The following is a 16,285-nucleotide window of genomic DNA, read 5'->3' on the forward strand; positions in this document are numbered from 1 at the left end:
ATAATTTTAAATGCTAAATGCATGCACAAATTTTGTGGGTATGGAAAAGAAAACTAAGTATCTTGGAAATTTCCTCGTATTTCTGATTTAAACTAAATTCACCTTGTTGACATCAAATTTCTATGAAGAAATCCATAAGCAGGAGAAGGACAAAAGGAAGGACTGAGGGGAGTATAAGGATTCATTTTTATCTAAAGTCTAGACTTTCTTTTATTTAGTTAATTACCTTAAGTTGCTGTTTGGTTTAGAAGAAGGTGAATTTTCAATCAGCTTTAAACAAAGGTTCTACTTGTAGGTACTTGCAGCTGGAGCTTGTTAATTAGTTAATTGGATTAGGCCAGTTTTCAGAGGCTAGATTCACAGTATAAAAGTGATCCCCTACAGTGCAGACTTTGTTTGCACTGAGTGCTGAATTTGGTGCATTTGGGAGCTATAGTGAGAGTTTGGTGACTGAGGGAGTGCTGAATTTGGTGCATTTGAGTGCTATAGTGAGAGTTTGGTGACTGAGGGAGTGCTGAATTTGGTGCATTTGAGTGCTATAGTGCGAGTTTGGTGACTGAGGGAGTTAGGTGAGGAGGGAGTACGGTGCTCCTTTCATTTTGTTTCCTACATTTCCACAAAGAGCGGGAAAGGAGCCAGGAGTTTACAGAGAGTGCAGCTGACTGGGAGCAGAGTCGGAGGTCCAGTTGGTCCACAGGGCAGCTATATTCTGTAAGGTAAGAGAGGATGGAGGCTAGGCCAGTTGCATGCTCCTCCTGTAGGATGTGGGTGGTGAGGGATACCACCGGTGTCCCCGCTGACTATACCTGCGTGAAGTGCACCCAACTCCTGCTCCTCCGAGACCGTGTTAGGGATCTGGAGCTGGATGAACTTCAGATCATCCGGCAGGCAGAGGGGGTTATAGAGAAGAGTTACAGGGAGGTAACCACACCCAAGGTACAGGACAAGAGTAGCTGGGTTACAGTCAGGGGAAAGAAAACAAACAGGCAGACAGTGCAGGGATCCCTCGTGGCCGTTCCCGTTCAAAACAAGTATACCATTTTGGATGCTGTTGGGGGAAGACCTACTGGGGGAAGGCCCTAGTGGCCAGGTCTCTGGCACTGAGTCTGGCTCTGGTGCTCAGAAGGGAAGGGGCGAGAATAGAAAAGCAATAGTAATCGGAGATTCATTGGTTAGGGGAATAGATAGGAGATTCTGTGGTCGTGAGCGAGACTCCCGGAAGGTATGTTGCCTCCCGGGTGCCAGGGCCAGGGATGTCTCGGATCGTGTCTTCAGGATCCTTAAGGGGGAGGGGGAGCAGCCAGAAGTCGTGGTGCACATTGGTACCAACGACGTAGGTAGAAAAAGGGGTGTGGAGGTAATAAACGAGTTTAGGGAGTTGGGCTGGAAGTTAAAAGCCAGGACAGAGTTGCCATTTCTGGTTTGTTGCCGGTGCCACGTGATAGCGAGGCTAGGAATAGGGAGAGAGAGTGCAATTGAACACGTGGCTGCAGGAATGGTGTAGGAGGGAGGGCTTCAGGTATTTGGATAATTGGAGCACATTCTGGGGAAGGTGGGACCTGTACAAGCAGGACGGGTTGCATCTGAACCAGAGGGGCACCATATCCTGGGAGGGAGGTTTTCTGGTACTCTTCGGGAGGGTTTAAACTAATTTGGCAGAGGAATGGGAACCGGATTTGTAGTCCAGCAACTAAGGTAGTCGATATTCAGGACACCAAAGCATGTAGTGAGGCAGTGGGGAAGGGAACGCTGACAAAGGAGAGTACTTGCAGGCACGGAGATGGGTTGAAGTGTGTATACTTCAATGCAAGAAGCATCAGGAATAAGGTGGGTGAACTTAAGGCATGGATCGGTACTTGGGACTACGATGTGGTGGCCATCACGGAAACTTGGATAGAAGAGGGGCAGAAATGGTTGTTGGAGGTCCCTGGTTATAGATGTTTCAACAAGATTAGGGAGGGTGGTAAAAGAGGTCGGGGGGTGGCATTGTTAATTAGAGATAGTATTACAGCTGCAGAAAGGCAGTTCGAGGAGTATCTGCCTACTGAGGTAGTATGGGTTGAAGTCAGAAATAGGAAAGGAGCAGTCACCTTGTTGGGAGTTTTCTATAGGCCCCCCAATAGTAGCAGAGATGTGGAGGAACAGATTGGGAAACAGATTTTGGAAAGGTGCAGAAGTCACAGGGTAGTAGTCATGGGTGACTTCAACTTCCCAAACATTGAGTGGAAACTCTTTCGATCAAATAGTTTGGTTGGGGTGGTGTGCAGTGTGTCCAGGAAGCTTTTCTGACACAGTATGTAGATTGTCTAACCAGAGGGGAGGCCATATTGGATTTGGTACTTGGTAATGGACCAGGGCAAGTGATAGATTTGTTAGTGGGGGAGTATTTTGGAGATAGTGACCACAATTCTGTGATTTCCACTTTAGTAATGGAGAGGGATAGGTGTGTGCAACAGGGCAAGGTTTACAATTGGGGGAAGGGCAAATACGATGTTGTCAGACAAAAATTGAAGTGCATAAGTTGGGAACATAGGCTGTCAGGGAAGGACACAAGTGAAATGTGGAACTTGTTCAAGGAACAGATACTGCGTGTCCTTGATATGTATGTCCCTGTCAGGCAGGGAAGAGATGGTCAAGTGAGGGAACCATGGTTGACAAGAGAAGTTGAATGTCTTGTTAAGAGGAAGAAGGAGACTTATGTAAGGCTGAGGAAACAAGCTTCAGACAGGGCGCTGGAGGGATACAAGATAGCCAGGAGGGAACAGAAGAAAGGGATTAGTTGAGCTAAGAGAGGGCATGAACAATCTTTGGCGGGTAGGATCAAGGAAAACCCCAAGGCCTTTTACACATATGTGAGAAATATGAGAATGACTAGAGTGAGGGTAGGTCCGATCAAGGACAGTAGTGGGAGATTGTGTATTGAGTCTGAAGAGATAGGAGAGGTCTTGAATGAGTACTTTTCTTCTGTATTTACAAATGAGAGGGGCCATATTGTTGGAGAGGACAGTGTGAAACAGACTGGTAAGCTCGAGGAAATAGTTGTAAGGAAGGAAGATGTGTTGGGCATTTTGAAAAACTTGAGGATAGACAAGTTCCCCGGCCCTGACAGGATATATCCAAGGATTCTATGGGAAGCAAGAGATGAAATTGCAGAGCCGTTGGCAATGATATTTTCGTCCTTGCTATCAACAGGGGTGGTACCAGGGGATTGGAGAGTGGCAAATGTCGTGCCCCTGTTCAAAAAAGGGAATAGGGATAACCCTGGGAATTACAGGCAAGTTAGTCTTACTTCGGTGGTAGGCAAAGTAATGGAAAGGATACTGAGGGATAGGATTTCTGAGCATCTGGAAAGACACTGCTTGATTAGGATTTGTGCAGCACTGATTTGTGAGGGATAGGTCTTGCCTTACAAGTCTTATTGAATTCTTTGAGGAGGTGACCAAGCATGTGGATGAAGGTAAAGCAGTGGATGTAGTGTACATGGATTTTAGTAAGGCGCTTGATAAGGTTCCCCATGGTAGGCTTATGCAGAAAGTAAGGAGGCATGGGATAGCGGGGAATTTGGCCAGTTGGATAACGAACTGGCTAACCGATAGAAGTCAGAGAGTGGTGGTGGATGGCAAATATTCAGCCTGGATCCCAGTTACCAGTGGCGTACCGCAGGGATCAGTTCTGGGTCCTCTGCTGTTTGTGATTTTCATTAATGACTTGGATGAGGGAGTTGAAGGGTGGGTCAGTAAATTTGCAGATGATACGTAGATTGGTGGAGTTGTGGATAGTGAGGAGGGCTGTGTCGGCTGCATAGAGACATAGATAGGATGCAGAGCCGGGCTGAGAAGTGGCAGATGGAGTTTAACCCTGAAAAGTGTGAGGTTGTCCATTTTGGAAGGACAAATATGAATGCCCGGAATACAGGGTTAACGGTAGAGTTCTTGGCAATGTGGAGGAGCAGGGAGATCTTGGGGTCTATGTTCATACATCTTTGAAAGTTGCTCGGTGGATAGAGCTGTGAAGAAGGCCTATGGTGTGCTAGCGTTCATTAACAGAGGGATTGAATTTAAGAGCCGTGATGTGATGATGCAGCTGTACAAAACCTTGGTAAGGCCATATTTGGAGTACTGTGTACAGTTCTGGTCGCCTCATTTTAGGAAGGATGTGGAAGCTTTTGAAAAGGTGCAAAGGAGATTTCCCAGGATGTTGCCTGGAATGGAGAGTAGGTCTTATGAGGAAAGGTTGAGGGTGCTAGGCCTTTTCTCATTAGAACGGAGAAGGATGAGGGGTGACTTGATAGAGGTTTTTCCCCGGGTGGAACAAACCATTACAAGGGGACATAAATTTAAGGTGAATGGTGGAAGATATAGGGGGGATGTCAGAGGTAGGTTCTTTACCCAGAGAGTAGTGGGGGCATGGAATGTACTGCCTGTGGAAGTAGTTGAGTCGGAAACATTAGGGACCTTCAAGCAGGTATTGGATAGGTACATGGATCACGGTAGAATGATATAGTGTAGATTAATTTGTTCTTAAGGGCAGCACAGTAACATTGTGGATAACACAATTGCTTCACAGCTCCAGGGTCCCAGGTTCGATTCCGGTTTGGGTCACTGTACGGAGTCTGCACATCCTCCCCGTGTGTGCGTGGGTTTCCTCTGGGTGCTCCGGTTTCCTCCCACAGTCCAAAGATGTGCAGGTTAGGTGGATTGGCCATGATAAATTGCCCTTAGTGCCCAAAATTGCCCTTAGTGTTGGGTGTGGTTACTGGGTTATGGGGATAGGGTGGAGGTGTTGACCTTGGGTAGGGTGCTCTTTCCAAGAGCCGGTGCAGACTCGACGGGCCGAATGACCTCCTTCTGCACTGTAAACTCTGATAATGTATGATTAATCTAGGACAAAGGTTCGGCACAACATCGTGGGCCGAAAGGCCTGTTCTGTGCTGTATTTTTCCATGTTCTATGTTCTAAAATAAAAAGTTGATTTGGCCTGAAATCTTCACTCCAATCCCTTCTCTGATTACAAGTCTCCCTTTGAAAAATTAGCTTTTGGTGAATTTAATGCTTGTTAAATAAATTTTACTGCTAATAAATGAATAAGACATTACCCAATTTTAGATGCGTGAAAGTTTTTTCTTTCCATCTTACTGGTATGTTGTGTCCCAAAATCACTAAAATAATAAATAATAAACGTTATTATTATCACAAGTAGGCTTACATTAACACTGCAATGAAGTTACTGTGAAAATCCCCTAGTCGTCCGGGATTTTCACAGTAACTTCATTGCAGTGTTAATGTAAGCCTACTTGTGACAATAATAAAGTTTATTATTTATTATTTTAGTGATTTTGGGACACAACATACCAGTAAGATGGGAAAAAAAAGCTTTAGGTACACTGAGGGAGAATTCAGAATGTCTAAATTACCTGGCGCGTCTTTCAGGATTGTGGGAGGAAACCAGAGAACCTGGAGGAAACCCATGCAGACATAAGGAGAACGTGCAGACTCCGCACAGACAGTGACCCAAGCTGGGCTGGTTTGTAAATTGAACCATCTGTCCTCGTCTGTTCCTTTTTGGAGGCTAAAATGGGTAAAGATCAGTACTGACAGATTGCAAATAAGCTTTAGTTGTGCATCTGAAACACTCTAGAAATAATTGGCAGTTTTTAATAATGTCACGATCCAAAAACTGATGCCATTTCAATATCCACTCCATTAACCCATTGAAAACAATGGATGTCACTGGTTCATCAGTTTGCCTAGATGAATGGAATATCCAATATTATTGGGTGCTATGTTGAATGCAAAAGTGATTTCAAAAGACAAAAAATATTTGTGGGTTTAAACGATACCTGACAAATCCTAAAGTACTGCTTGTTCATTTTGTAGAAGCTGCTTTTTGTCATCTTTTGATTTGGTGTCAACAGTTCTAGAAATACCTTCAGATTTGAGTTCAAGAAGTAGAATCACAGGTTTGTCTATGGGAAGGGTAGAAGGGTGCCAGACAGATGATGCTTCTGCTCATAAAGAATGTGCTCACCCACTGTTATGTTGCTACTCACTAACACTGTGAGAAATTCACTTCTCTGGATTTGTTTGAGGGACTCTGGGTAGGCTCCAATTCACCTGGGAGACAGTGGCAGAGTTGTTCTACCTGTTACAATCCGATTTCAACTAAAACAATGCTTGTGGTTGTGAAGGTAATTTCAGACTTTGTTTTGGACCTCGTTATAACAAGCAGCTGTATACTTCTGCATTTTGGTCAGTATCCTGGAGTGCTAGGAGAGCAGCCCTTCTCACAGCCAGCTCATGCAACGCAACGTGCATCTCACCTGAAGATTGATGTGCTGAGCCAGTTCATTGCTTGTCCCCTGACTGTGTACAGTGTCTGCACTTGATGTTTAATTTTTGCCTGTGTTCAGCTATTTCAAAATCAAAATCAGCGTGCAGTGTTTTCAAATATTTAGCAAGACTGCCCTAAGCTGCCATTTTCCTTTTAACTTATGCCAATGCTACAGTTTTCTGATCATTATGTCATTAGTCTTGGTTCCAGTGACTGATCTAAACTGTACCCAGAACTGTGAATAATTATGCAGATGACCTGACTTTAAAAATTGTATTTTGTTCACAAACTGCTTCTGATTGGGTTTGCACCAATTACAAAACGTTTTGAACTGCATTTCACCAGGATGTGAAAATCTAACCCTTAAATGTCAGTGTGGAACACTCAGGTAAGATATAGAACATATTGGGTGCAGAGTAAAAATGCCTTTCTAAACTCTTATTCCCCCCCCAAAATCCTTTGTTCAATTTCCACTGCAGCAATCGTGTACTTCTGAATTTGGTTGCTAATTAGAACCAAATCAATTTGCCAAAAGTGGTTTGAGAGTTCCTATCTTAATTTTGAAGAAGATCCTTCCAGCCAAGGATAATGTCCAGAAAGGACATTATCATTCCATCAATCTGAATTGGATTTGGGCTGAAGTGCCAAAGGTGGAAAGGCAGTGTGCATTAACTTGTGTTATCACCCAAAATCCTTTCAGATTTTTATTTTAGCTGCTTGTATTAAAGGTGTTTTGTTTTAATTATGTCTCAGGACTGAAGTTATAGTGCTTTACAATAATTCTGTTTTATGAACATTTTGATTTGACTTGACCAATGATGTTACAAATCACCGAAGGTTACAGTTTTGACCATTATAAATCTCTAAATGGGTCATGCGCTTCTTTCCTCTTTGAAGAAAGCACATCTGGCTTTGCATCATTATTAACTCTTGCAACTTGGAAGCTCAATTTTTTAGAAATGAACTGGTTGCATTTTTTCTTGGACCATATTTAAACTGTCATTTTGTTTTTAAGTAATTGAATTATTAGAGATTTGAGTAACTATGCTTAGTTTGTTGCTCTGTTTCACATAGATTTCAGGTCTGGAAAAAGTCAAACCACTTATGAAGTTCCTGCAAAATTGAGAGGCCATGTAAGATTTGAACAACTCCAGGATTTTCAACTTGCATAGTCTAATCAAGAGAACTAAGTACATAAAAGAGTACTTCTCTGCAGTTATTGTTAGTCATTGTAAAAACTACTGAGGATCAAGGAGATTGAGTTAGGCCAGGTAAGAGGAGGCTGATTGATGGGTGATAGACACAAGGTAATTATCTTCAAAGGTTCAATATGGGTCCCTTTCTGTAGGAGTATTTAGCATAACACTAACAACTTAAATGTTGTACTAATATGATTATTGTGTAATATGCTTAGATTATTACCACAAATTTCTCCCAGCCCCATCGATATTTCATTCAGATGTTGTATAACTTGAAATTCACTCTCAAGGTACAATGTAAGTTTTGAAAGACACAATTCGTACCAGTAATTGTAACAATAGGTATTACCCATTTTTTGAACAGACATTGTATCCAAATGTTCTGAAATCCTTTTGATAACATTAATTATGGAATGCTATACAAGAGCAAGGAATTGAGAACTTTGATAGAAATAGAGTATCAGTTACTGTTTAGGAGTACGATTAGTACAAGGGGCAAAGTGGAACTATTAGGATCCTCCTACAGAGCCAGCCAGACGTAACAAGTGTGTCTTTCTGCACACTGTATTCCAGTGAAGTTTTACTATTCCAATTTATAGTATATTTTCCAGAGGAATGCCCAGCCCTCTGTGGGGATTACAACATTTTCCCACCCTTTTTGTTGGCCAGTATGTTGCTCTCCCCTTCCAGTTTTGTGCCTTCATGCATTATTCCAAAACTAATGGCAGTCAGGGGGGGATTTAAGATCAGCTCAGGAACATTTCCCTTTTTAATTGTTCTACCTGCAATAATACAGCATGATTTGAACTCAGCACGTGTAACGAGTGTACAACATTTTAAAAACAATAAACAAAACCATTTTCAATGGTTTTGTGCAAGATAGTTTCTCTGAAGGACTGGCTTCACATGTAAGAGGATGTTTAGAGACAGTAGGATGCACTTGGAGGCAACCGAGGTAACAAGAGGTAGCAAAGGTAATAAGTTCAGTTTTCTCCACCCTTGCTGCTATTACACCGTGGCATATTTGATGGAGTGAATTTAATTTGAGTTTCTTTGCAGTGTAATGAAGGCATCAAAATGTATCCACAAGTCTTGACTTTCCAATTCAGTATGTGCACTATTCAGTACGTGCACATTTGGGTGAAAGCTTGTTCACTTTCCTGTCGAAGGATACATTTTTCCCCACTCCTTTTTCCAATCCTATTATTCCTGCTTGCAGGTTGCTGTCTCCCTTTGGCTGTGCACCTTCAAAAGGCAGAGTTCTCTTCATATATGTTGGGTGTTGTTAAGGCCACAAGGTCAGCCTAATGTAGACTGCCCCCTGGGATACCTTTCTGCTTCATTTCCTGAGTAATGGATCATCCGTCCAATATTGATCCCACTGATTTTGGGCTGTGTAGAGCTTTCCGCATTAAGGGACCTACGGGAAGGCTTAAAACTCCCATAAATGCTGTTTTGAACTCGTTTCACTAAGCCGCCTAACAATACTATGAATTATTTTAAGAAATGAGAAGCTCCAAGTTAAATAAATTATTTATTGATTTTGCAACTCTCTATTGCTTTTAATAAGCCTGATTCATGGATTATCGCCTAACCTGCATTGTCTGATATAATTGTTCTTCGGCAAACCCAAACACAGGAGAACGCAAGAAGACTTGTGACAATTCCATTAAGCAAATTACAGTATTGCATGGTCAGATGTTGTGCGTCAAGTTATAAGAGACTTGCGTGTGAAAGTGGTACAGAACACACATAATATTTACTTGTAAATCATGACTGATAGCTGTTAAAACATGCCTAGAGACCAAAAGAAAACTGTTTAACCTGGCTATTCAAATCCACACCTCTTCAGTCTCATGTTCTACCCTCCATAAACTTTAAATGATTCAAATTCTGCTGCTATATCCTACTGCACACCAAGTCTAGTTTAACCATCACTCCTTTTTTTGTAAAACATTTTATTGCGGTATTTGTAATTTTATAAAAATAACAGTAAATAGTACAAGTACAGATATAAACATAGTGCATAAACCATCTCCATTCCTAGCAAATCCCACCTACCCTAAACAGAAAATAGCCGAACTCTTTCCCCCCCCCCCCCTTCTTGTTGCCTCTGCTGTCATTTAGTTTTCCCCGAAGAAATCGATAAACGGCTGAGAGAGAAAATGCTGGAAAATCTCAGCAAGTCTGGCAGCATCTGTAGGGAGAGAAACGAGCTAACGTTTCGAGTCCGATGACTCTTTGGCAAAGCTAACAGACAGAGAAAGTGGGAAATATTTATACTGTGGAGTGAGAATGAAAGATGAGTCATAGCCACAGAAACCCAGGGAAACCGGGTGCTAATGGCCACAGAAACCAAGGGGAAAGAGTGCTAATGGCAGTCCCCAGAGAGGACAAAAGATGTGAAAGGTCAAACAGCAGGGAAACTAACATCAGAGGATGAACTGTGGATGTCGGGGGGGGGGGGGGGGAGCAAAGAGGAGAAAGGTGAAGGAAAGGTGGATAAGATAAGGGGGGAGAATTTAAATGTATGTTAAAAAAGAAAGAAATGGTAAATGACAGTTAAAATGAAATGAAAACAAATGGGTCGAGGTGGGTAGAGCTGATCATCTGAAGTTGTTGAATTCGATGTTCAGGCCGGAAGGCCTGACCGGAAGATGAGATGTTGTTCCTCCAGTTTGTGATGCGCTTCACTGGAACATTGCAGCAGGCTAAGAACAGATATGTGGGCATGGGAGCAGGGTCTTTTGTTAAAATGGCAAGCAATAGGGAGGTCAGGGTCCTGAATGCGCACAGACTGAATGCGCTCAGCAAAGTGATCACCCAGTCTGCGTTTGGTCTCTCCGATATAGAGGAGACCACATTGGGAGCAGCGAATGCAGTAGACCAAATTGGAAGAGATGCAAGTGAAACGCTGCTTAACCTGGAATGAGTGTTTTGGGCCTGGGATATTAAGCATGGAAGAGGTAAAGGGGCAGGTGTTACACCTTCTGCGATTGCATGGGAAGGTGCCATGGGTGATGGGAGAGGTACTGGGTACGGTGGAGGAGTGGACTAGATTGGCTCGGCGGCAACGGTCTCTGCGGAATGCTGACAGGGAATGAAGGGAAGATGTGTTTGGTGGTGGCATCATGCTGGAGTTGGCGAAAATGGCGGAGGATTATGCTTTGCATACGGAGGCTGGTGGGATGAAATGTGAGAATGAGGGGGACTCTATCCTTGATCTGGGAGGGAGTGGAGGGGGCGAGTGGAGTGTGGCACGGGAGATTATCATAGAAATTACAGCGCAGAAGGAGGCCATTCGGCCCATCGAGTCTGCACCGGCTCTTGGAAAGAGCACCCTACCAAGATCCACACCTCCATCCTATCCCCATAACACAGTAGCCCCACCCAACACTAAGGGCAGTTTTGGACACTAAGGGTAATTTAGCATGGCCAATCCACCTAACCTGCACATCTTTGGACTGTGGGAGGAAACCGGAGCACCCGGAGGAAACCCACGCACACAAGGGGAGAATGTGCAGACTCCGCACAGACAGTGACCCAAGCCGGGAATTGAACCTGGGACCCTGGAGCTGTGAAGCAATTGTGCTATCCACAATGCTACCGTGCTGCCCCACGCAGATGGACCGCACACTGTTGAGGGCCCTGTCCACAACTGTATGTGGGAAATCACAGTTGAGGAAGAAGGAACACATTTTCGAAGCACCATTTTGGAGAGTGGCATCATCGGAACAAATGCGACGGAGGCGAAAGAGTTGAGAGAAAGGGATGCAGTCCTTACAGGGTGTAGGGTGCGAAGAGCTGTAGTCCAGATAGCTGTGGGAGTCAGTGGGATTGTAGTGGATATTAGTGGATAGTCTATTGCCGGAAATGGAGACTGAAAGATCAAGGAAGGGAAGGGCAATGTCTCAGATGGACCAGGTGAAAGTGATGGAGGTGTGGAAACTGGAAGCGAAGTTGATGAATTTTTCCAGGTCCGGGCGAGAGAGCATGACGTGGCACCAAAATAGTCATCAATGTATCGGTAAAGGAGTTGTGGGAAGGGGCCCGGATAGGCCTGGAACAAAGAATGTTCCATATACCCCATAAAAAGGCAAGCGTAGCTAGGACCCATGCGGGTACCCATTGCTACACCTTTGATTTGGAGAAAGTGAGATGAGTTAAATGAGAAGTTGTTGAGAGATAGAACGAGTTCAGCCAGGCGCAAGAGAGTGGTGGTGGATGGGAATTGTCCGGGCCTCTTTTCGAGAAAGAAGCGAAGAGCTCTCAGGCCATCCTGGTGTGGGATGGGAGGTGTCGAGGGATTGCACATCCATGGTGAATAGAATGCGGTTAGGGCCCGCGAACTGGAAGCTGTCAGGAATCCCGGATGTAGGTGGGAAGGGAATGGACCAGAGGAGTGAGGATGGAGTCAAGATAAGAGGAAATAGGTTCGGTGGGGCAAGAGCATGCTGACACAATGGGCCTGCCGGGACATTGTGGATTTTGGGAAGTAGGTAAAAGCGGGCTGTCTGGGGTTGGGAGACTGTGGTTGGAAGCCGTAGGGGAAGGCATCTGGAGGAAACTAGGTCGCTAATGGTGTTGGAGATAATGGCTTGATGTTTACTGGTCTGGTCATGGTCCAGGGGGAGGTAAGAGGAAGTATCGGAGAGTTGGCGCTCAGCCTCTGGGTCCTTCTCCCACTTCAGGATCAATGAGATTGAGGCCTGTGACATTGTTGGGGGAAGAACACCCCGCTCCCTTGCCTCATTAAATGCCCTCACCAGCAGCGGGCACAGCATCTCAGAGAACGTTTTGTAAAATTCCACTCGGGAGCCATCCGGCCCCGGGGCCTTACCCGGCTGCTTGACCTCCAGCTCCTCTGCTATTTCTTCAGTCCTGATCAGGGCTCCCAATCCATCCACCAACCCTTCCTCCACCTTCGGAAACTTCAACTCACCCAAAAACTGCCTCATCCCCGGCACCCCAGCTGGGGGTTCCGACTCATACAGTTGAGTGTAAAATTCCTGAAACACCCCATTCACCCCTGCTGGGTCGTAGGCCATGTTCCCGCCTCTTGTCTTTCACTCTTCCTATCTCCCTGGATGTGGAGATGCCGGCGTTGGACTGGGGTGAGCACAGTACGAAGTCTTACAACACCAGGTTAAAGTCCAACAGGTTTGTTTCGATGTCACTAGCTTGCGGAGCGCTGCTCCTTCCTCAGGTGAATGAAGAGGTCTGTTCCAGAAACACATATATAAACAAATTCAAAGATGCCAAACAATGCTTGGAATGCGAGCATTAGCAGGTGATTAAATCTTTACAGATCCAGAGATGGGGTAACCCCAGGTTAAAGAGGTGTGAATTGTACCAAGCCAGGACAGTTGGTGACATCGAAACAAACCTGTTGGACTTTAACCTGGTGTTGTAAGACTTTGTACTGTATCTCCCTGGACGACTCCCTTTTCCTTAGCTGGTGCAAGCATCTTACTGGCCTTCTCTGCGTACTCGTATATTGCCCCCTTCGCCTTCTTCAACTGCTCCACCGCCTTCCCTGTAGACAACAGATGAAACTCCATCTGTAGCTTCTACCGCTCCTTCAATAACCCTGCTTCTGGGGCCTCCGAATATCTCCTGCTACCTGGAGCATTTCCCCAACCAATCTATCTATTTCTGCTCGCTCCACCTTCTCCCTATGGATCCATATCGATGTTAGCTCCCCCCTAACCACTGCCTTCAGCGCTTCCCAAACCGTTGCTGTCGAAACTTCCCCCGTGTCATTTATTTCCAGATAGTTCTGGATGGATTCCCTCGCACCCCCGCACACCCCCTCGTCCGCTAACAGTCCTACATCCAATCTCCATTGTGGGCGCTGACCACCCTCCTTGCTCACCCGCAGGTCCGCCCAATGTGGGGCATGGACCGACACAGCAATCGCCGAATATTCAGTATCAACCACCCCCGCCAGTAAAGCCCTGTTCAGGATAAAAAAATCAATCCGGGAGTATACTTTGTGGACATGGGAAAAGAAAGAAAGCTCTTCGCTCTTGGCCGTCCGAACCTCCATGGGTCTACCCCCCCATCTGTTCCATAAACCCCTTTAGTTCCTTCGCCACTGCTGGCACCTGATGCGACCATCAATTCACTCAAAGACACGAGTAGAAGTAAACCGTGGTTTTAATCAGCTTAGAACAGTGCCAGCCTGCGACTGGTACAATACTGTGAACCGCCTACAGGTCAACTACTCTTTATACTTCCTTTCAAGGGGAGGAGCCATGGGCAGAGCCCGTACATGCCCCAACATATCCCCCTGTGGGTGAAGCCACACAATGGCCCATAGGTGGAGCCCGCAAGGTCAACAACATAACATAGCTGTAACACAATGGCAAACATGATACTAATACACTGGTGAATTACTAGTACTATACATTCACCACATTCACCCCCGTTTAAAAAAAAAAATGAAGTCCGGCGGGGGTGACGGGCTCTTAAGTTCAGCCAGTCCGGCGCACGGATTGTGCGCTGCGATTGCCGAAGCACTGGTGTTGCTGCTGGTCCGGGTGTCGGGCTCATCCATGCTGGCAGCGGAGGTGCGGGCAAAGGCGTGGACTCCGAGGAGCACCTCTTCTGGAGCTTCATTCCTGTAGACCGGTGTGGTGGGCAGGAGGGAGCGCGGGAGCCATATAGGGGCGGGGGTGCTGGACATGGTAGGTTGGGCGGGATATAGTAGGGGGGCTGCGGTGGTGGTGGAGCCTGCGGGTGCCAGGTCCTGGAGGGAGACGGTATCTTGTCGGCCACCGGGGTGTTCGATATAAGCATACTGGGGGTTGAAGTGTAGGAGCTGGACCCTCTCTACCAGAGGGCCGGTCTTATGGCTTCTGACGTGTTTTCTGAGGAGGACTGGTCCCAGTGTCTTCAGCCAGGACGGAAGCGAGGCCCCTGAGGTAGCTCCCCTAGAGAAAACAAACAAGCAGTCATGAGGAGTCTCGTTTGTGGCCGTGCAAAGGAGGGACCTGATAGAATGGAGCGCATCCGGGAGGACCTCCTGCTAGTGAGAAACTGGGAGATTCCTGGACCGCAGGGTCAGTAGGACGGTCTTCCAGACCGTCGTGTTCTCCCTCTCCACCTTCCCGTTTCCCCTGAGGTTATAACTGGTAGTCCTGCTCGAGGCAATGCCCTTACTGAGCAGGTACTGACGCAGTTTGTCGCTCATGAACGACGAGCCCCGGTCGCTGTGAACATAACTGGGGAAACCAAACAGGGTAAAGACACTATGCAGGACTTTAATGACAGTGGACGTGGTCATATCGGGGCAGGGGATTGCAAATGGGAAGCGGGAGAACTCATCTATGATGAGGAAATATGTATTGCGGTTATTGGAGGGGAGGGGCCCTTTGAAATCGATACTGAGGCGTTCAAAGGGCCGGGATGCCTTTACCAGGTGGGCCTTATCCGGTCGGTAGAAGTGCGGTTTCCACTCAGCACAGATTTGGCCGTTCCTGGTCATAGCTCTGACCTCCTCGGTGGAGTAGGGCAGGTTGCGGGCCTTGATATAATGGACGAGCCTGGTGGCAGAGGTCATCGTGGATAGCCCGTAGTCAGTCATCTTGCGTGCTGGCGCATGTGCCACGGGACAGGGCATCTGGGGGCTCGTTGAGCTTTCCAGGGCGATATACTATATCGTAGTTATAGGTGGAGAGTTCGATCCTCCACCTCAAGATCTTATCGTTCTTGATTTTGCCCCGCTGCGTATTGTCGAACATGAAGGCTACCGATCGTTGGTCGGTGACGAGGGTAAACCTCCTACCAGCGAGGTAGTGCCGCACGGCTTCCACAATGATTTGGGCTTCTTTTTCGACTGAGGAGTGTCGAATTTCAGAGGAGGTGAGGGTGCGCAAAAAGAACGCTACCGGTCTGCCTGCTTGGTTGAGGGTGGCGGCGAGAGCGACCTCTGATGCGTCGCTCTCCACCTGGAAGGGTGCTTTGGCGATGTCCGCCTTGATGCAGCTGAAGGCCTGGCGGGCCTCAGTTGCCAGTGGAAAGATGGTGGCCTTGATTAGTGGGCGGGCTTTGTCCGCATAATTGGGGACCCACTGGGCGTAATATGAAAAGAACCCAAGTCACCTCTTCAGGGCCTTGGGACAGTGAGGGAGAGGGAGTTGCAGGCGGGGGCACATACGGTCAGGATCGGGCCCCAGGACCCCGTTCTCCACGACGTAGCCGTGGATGGCTAGTCTGGTTGTGCGGAAAAGGCATTTCTCCTTGTAGGTGAGATTGAGGGTTTGGGCGGTTTGGGGAAATCGGTGGAGGTTGGCGTTGTGGTCCTGCTGATCATGGCCGCAGATGGTGACATTGTCCAAGTACAGAAATATGACCCGCAGCCCGTACTGGTCCACCATTCGGTCCATTGCTCTTTGGAACACTGAAACCTCATTCGTGACGCCAAAGGGGACCCGGAGGAAATGGTAAGGGCGGCCGTCTGTCTCAAAAGCCGTGTAGTGGCGGTCCTCCGGGCGGATTGGGAGCTGGTGGTATGCAGACTTCAGATCCACCGTGGAGAACACCCGGTAGTGTGCGATTTGGTTTACCATGTCTGCAACCCGGGGAAGGGGGTATGCATCGAGTTGTGTATACCGCTTAATGGTTTGGCTGTGATCAACCACCACCTGGAACTTTTCCCCGGTCTTGATGACCACCACCTGAGCTCTCCAGGGGCTATTGCTGGCCTCGATGACTCCCTCCCGAAAGAGACGCTGGACCTTGTACCTAATGAA

The 16,285-nt window shown here is 46.7% G+C and overlaps 1 protein-coding gene across 2 annotated transcripts in view; it reads left to right on the forward strand.

Annotated features, from left to right (window-relative positions):
• ppp2r5a (protein phosphatase 2, regulatory subunit B', alpha isoform) overlaps positions 1-16,285 on the forward strand; it is a 367,942-nt gene that overhangs the window by 292,572 nt on the left and 59,085 nt on the right. The gene's annotated exons all lie outside the window — the stretch shown is intronic.

The sequence above is a fragment of the Scyliorhinus torazame genome, chromosome 1 (genome assembly GCF_047496885.1).
Source record: "Scyliorhinus torazame isolate Kashiwa2021f chromosome 1, sScyTor2.1, whole genome shotgun sequence".
Taxonomy (NCBI): Eukaryota; Metazoa; Chordata; class Chondrichthyes; order Carcharhiniformes; family Scyliorhinidae; genus Scyliorhinus; species Scyliorhinus torazame.